The following is a 5,397-nucleotide window of genomic DNA, read 5'->3' on the forward strand; positions in this document are numbered from 1 at the left end:
AATTCAGTGAATGATCTAGTGACTATATTCAGTTTAATTCAGTCAATATACATGTTTGGGTCAGTGACTAAATTCAGGGAATGATCCAGTGACTAAATTCAGTTTAATTCAGTCATTGTACATGCTTGGTAACTTAATGCCTTAAGTAAGACCTGCTAAACCTTTTAGTCTTACCGCCACACTCTGAAACATTGCATGATACTACTACATTTTAATTTTTACTCGTGCCCAAACTTTTGCAAGTAAAGATCATGATGAGCAGCAGTTTCGGCCATGCCAAAATTGTCAATTTACTATCAAATCAGTGAAAAGCCAAGATGTTAACATGCTTTGTTACCGAATTACAGAAATTTATTGGAGAAAGAGGAAGAGCAAGAACAAGAGCATACCAACCCCTGAAGAGCAAGATAAGACCAAGACGACGCCAATCCCAAGGTCTTCTCCTTGTATTGCACCCCATTCATTCAAGCAGAAAGGAAAAAATAAGGTTTGAAGAAGAATGAGTCCCATATCCATTAATTTTATTCACACATGATGAGTTCAGGTCATAAAACTCCATGATGTTACATGAATTTACAGCAAAGATCTTGCCACTGCCCTTGTTGGGCTTCATATATGATCTTGCCACTGCCCAAAATGGGGGCAGCAGGCCAAGATTTTGAAGTTACAATAGTAGCAGTAGTATGACAGTAGTAGTCACTTCAGCTCCCCTTGTTAATTAATCTTCTTCTCCTTCTTTTTTCATTGATTGCAGGAGTATGGATTTGAACATGGTACCTCAAGCGGAAGAGATGAAGGTATAGATTTGAACATGTTGCCTCAAGAGGAAGAGGACCCTAACTGTCAGGTTATTCTACTAGTTGTGCTTGACTGTTTATGCAACATAACATTCTGATGTTAGAGATGCAAGTGTCAACTTCTCTCTACTTCTCGGCACAGGATCAAAGTGTCCATTCTTTGCACCTTGCCAAATGCCAGTCAAGATGCCCGGCATTTATCCATATCCATTCTAATCTTCACCTTTATGGACATCAGTTTTACTTGTAGCTTAACTGCCGCTATTAGGGGAAAAGCAATCATTATATTTTAGGGGAAAGCAATCTTTATATTTTTTTCAAGAAAGAGCACTTCAGTCAAACCCTATATTAGCTGATACAACTGCAATGAACAAATGCTCGACCTCTGCATAACAAGATGAACACAGCCAACACGTCCAGGAAAAAGTAAAAATCATCGTTTTACAGAAAAAGTTCATAAAGAGTTGCCTAACTAGGATGTATGGCATACTCCAGTTACAATCATTACAGAATGGTTGCAGCTATTAGGGAAAACTAGGGATGATCATTACAGAATGGTTGCAGCTATTACAATCGCAAACTTTCACCGAATGCCATGCATTTCCTTGTCTGGTTGCAATCTGTTGGTGCCAGTGTATATTACAACAATTTTCAGAATTCAGGATGTTTGATGTAAAACCTGAATTCTTGGTGCCAGTGTATATTACAACAAGGTTTTACAAAATCTATAAATTGATGACACTAAATCTGAACACCTATAAATCTATTGAACCACGAACAAGACGTCGCCGTCGCCGTCGAGCTCACAAGGGGGAACCTTTAGCTTGCTTGTGCCGTTTGGCTCATCGGCTCCCCTATCATCTCTAGTTGGCGCAGCAACAGCATCTCCAAACCTGCTAGCGAGTGCAGGAACAACACATTCAGTAACATTTAACATTTAGTAAAAATGGCACAAATCGGCTGCTGCAAAGCTGGGGAACAACCTCAGGGGAGAAGCCATCGGGCCGAGGGGCTGGAGGAGCTCCTCTACACGTAGTGCTGCTGTTCATTTGTCTGAGCTGCTGCTCCTCCTCTGCTACAGTTGCTGCTCCTCTGCTGGAGCTACTCTTCCACCGGTGAAGCTTTGCCCATCACTAGAATGAGCAAACTGAAGTTCAGAAATTAAGAAGAAATGCAAGATGGCAGGAGAAGTGGAAAGGTGTACCTTTTTTTTTACTCCGGCGAGCTCCTCCACCTTGAGCGCGCAGCCATCGGTGGAGTGGAAAAGGGTCACCCGTGCTTCCTTGTTCTCGGCCGGCACTGTCCCCCGCGTTCTCCAGCTTCGTGGAATCGTGGTCGACGGATGTGGTCTATGACGGACAGAGGTGGACGGGGATTAAGGACTGCAGACGATGGTCTCCAAAAATCGAACCATCAAATTCCTCTGCGCGCGGAAGGGAACGAGGCGACGGCGGTGCGGCGCCGGGGAGAGGCGGTCCCGTGGGATGGCGGGGGCGGGGGAGGAAGGAGGGAGTGAGGCGCCATGGGATGGGGTAGCGGGGAGGGAGCGAGGCGCCACGGGACAGGGGGAGGGAGGAGGGAGCGAGGCGCCATGGGACGGGGGGCGAGTGAAGAGAGGAGGGAGCCCGTCGCCGAATTGAAGAAGAGCGAGTGAGGAAGAAGACAGGACCGCGGGTTCGGTCGGGAAAACACTAAGGACTAAATTGCAAAAATGCCGGTGCGGCAATAATTTCGGGACTAGATTGCAAAAATGCCGGTGCGGCAATAATTTCGGGACATAGGGAGTATCATGCATGCCAACTAGACAACTTTTATGATGTGGCATAGAATTAAATGAAGAAAGAGAGAGTTGAGTATCATATCATGATACTGTATCATACTAAATTTTGTGCTACTTTGTGTCTTGCATGTCAATAAATTACCTATTCTATGATACTAACATATGATACTATGCATTACGGATGTAGTATCATAGACTAGTATCATATGCATGGTACTAGTATATGATAGTCCCTGTTACAACCAGCCTGATACAAGACTTCTTCTCGAGCAATGTGCTGCCGGGAAATCAACGCCCAACTGACGTGAGCCATCCTGATGTGCCGAATTCCGGTGATTTGTGGTAGCAGCCATGAGCCCAACTGCTATTAGGAGTACCATGCAGCACATGGTCTCCCAGACCATCTCCGCCTCTGATAATTAAAGAATAAGACGCGGTCCCTGCTCGTGGACAGCCCAGATCCGTTGGTTCGTTCGACGCCGTGTGATGGCCGCAGCCATCTAGCATACACGCAGATCAAATCGATCTTCGGTAGGCGGCCTTGCGCCTACTTCATGCAGTCGATCTTGATTTCTGCAAACAAAATTGCCCAGACCGGGAGCAACAATTCTAGAAGAAATTTTATTCACACGGCCAAAGCTTAATTGAAAATATAACACCTGATTTAGTATTGATCGATGACTCCATCGCACCACGACGACGCCTTGCAGCATCTTAATGAAAGCATCAATGTCAACGTTAAAATTGACATATCTCGTAGTAGGGGTCCTAAGCTAGGCGTTTTGAAGCGATGGTAACATGAACACGGAATTTTACCTAGGTTCGGACTCTTGCAAGGAGATAATACCCTACGTCCTGTTTTTGATTGTACTAATATGGGAACAGTACATAATACACGTATCTATCACGAGATTGTAGTAATGAATATGAGATTGTCTATTAACTAGCCTAGCCTCGGTTTATATAATGTACAATAGGCCTAGGGTTTAGAGGAGTCCTTGTCTTGTGTGCCAAGTCTTGTGGAATCTCGTTGTATGCATCATGGGTTGTCCGAAGTGGCCCATTAGTGAATCATCATGGGGTCCTCGGTCTGACCCACTAGTCGGCAGACGACGTGGTGAGTACCCCCTAGTTCAGGACACCGTCACATGGTCCGCCTACGGACAAAATCAAACGATAGAATGCAATGAAGTCTATCTCACAATCCTAGGGGATGACCAAGGTCGTGTACTCGTCGGGGTACGTCACATACATGCACATGCTTTCCTCATCGTACTCCCACTGGAGCTGCAATGCATCAATTGCCTTAGGATCTGTGGTACCTGAACCTGTGGTGTTGTAGTATTCTGTTAGTCACAGGGACTCGACAATCTCGTGACCAAGACATCGGGACTAATTAAGTTAATGGGTGAGGTTGCAGTGCACTAAGCATTATTTGGTGGCTAACTTGCGAGAACATAATTAAAATTGGCTGGTCTACGCATAAAAGGACATGATCTAGCAATGATCAAGAAGTGATCCTGAACACCTACTTATGCCAAACATAAACCCACCATGTTCTCAATCGGGGTAGAAACTCACGAGCAGAGACAGTCACAGTCACACACAAAGTTGGCATATTTTGATTGAGTTTACTTCAAGTTCTATATAACCCGATGTTAAACAAATTTCCAAGTTGCCACGTAACCGCGGGCACGACTTTCTGAAAGATTTAACCCTGCAAGGGTGCTCCAACTAGTCCATCACTAACTACCACAAGTTGCGTAGGAAACCTCGACCAAGGAAAACCCATGATCACCTCGGATTCCCGATGGAAAACCTCCACCTTGAGATAGCCCAAAGTATCCTCGGAATCCCGATGCACAAGATATATCGAGAAGGTAAAACAAATCAAGCAAGACCGACTGACGTGGTGACGACCCCGATAACAGCCGTGTATCTCGTTCTCAGGACACGTGAGATAAGCTACACGTACGAAGGCCTGATAAAAATCACCCAAGTTGCATTGGGTTGGCCCCACATAGTGTTCTGGGTTGGACCAACAATCATGAGGAGCACTGGCCCCGGGGTTGATTAATTATCCTCGCGGTAGCTATTCCCTAAGCATTTTAATTACTAAGTTGTTTAGCAAATGGAGTACCAAAGTTGGGTCTTGTCAGACAACTTTTAGCCCAAAATCAAGGGGGTCCCCATAACACCCCAAGCATGTTAGGAGCGCTCATTATGGAACATAACAATGGTAACCGAAACTAGGGCGGCAAAAGCGGAACAAAACACCGAGCAAAAGGCCAAGCCTTCCGCCTTTTACCAAGTATATAAGTGCATTTAATTAAATAGCAATGATAAGATGATATTCCAAAATAACCATGTCAACACATGGATTAACCTGCACCTGCAACTAGCAACGCTATAAGAAGGGTTGAGCAAACGCTAACTTAGCCAATCAAGGTTTGCTAGGATATGGAGGGGTAAGAGGCTTTTCATGGCATTTTGGGAGGCTTGATATTCAGGTGGTAGGCAGCGATAATTAATGATAGAAACGCGATAGCTAAGCATAACAAAATTAGAAACCATATCAAGATCAACGATCATCTTGCCTCGCACTTCTTCTCACAGATAAAAACTCTTGCTCTTCCAGAACATTCTCAACGGGATCCTCGTACTCGTACTCGAAACCCGGTGCTACCCAAAATAAAGTACAACATCCAATGAACACACAACCACGACACAATGCTCAAGCAATATGATGCATGAATATGATGTGAATGAAGCATGGCAATGCTACACTAGTCATCTTTCTCATGCAATTATTTAGTTAGT

General features: G+C 44.6%; 1 long non-coding RNA gene across 1 annotated transcript; it reads right to left on the reverse strand.

The window, feature by feature from the left end:
• Positions 1-1,212: 1,212 nt before the first annotated feature.
• LOC123430280 lies at positions 1,213-2,341 on the reverse strand. The gene is made up of 3 exons (XR_006622908.1): positions 2,002-2,341; positions 1,781-1,930; positions 1,213-1,690 (listed from the first exon to the last, which is right to left on the reverse strand). It is a non-coding gene; the product is annotated as an uncharacterized LOC123430280 (long non-coding RNA).
• Positions 2,342-5,397: the final 3,056 nt, after the last annotated feature.

The sequence above is a fragment of the Hordeum vulgare genome, chromosome 2H, assembly GCF_904849725.1.
Source record: "Hordeum vulgare subsp. vulgare chromosome 2H, MorexV3_pseudomolecules_assembly, whole genome shotgun sequence".
Classification (NCBI taxonomy): domain Eukaryota; kingdom Viridiplantae; phylum Streptophyta; class Magnoliopsida; order Poales; family Poaceae; genus Hordeum; species Hordeum vulgare.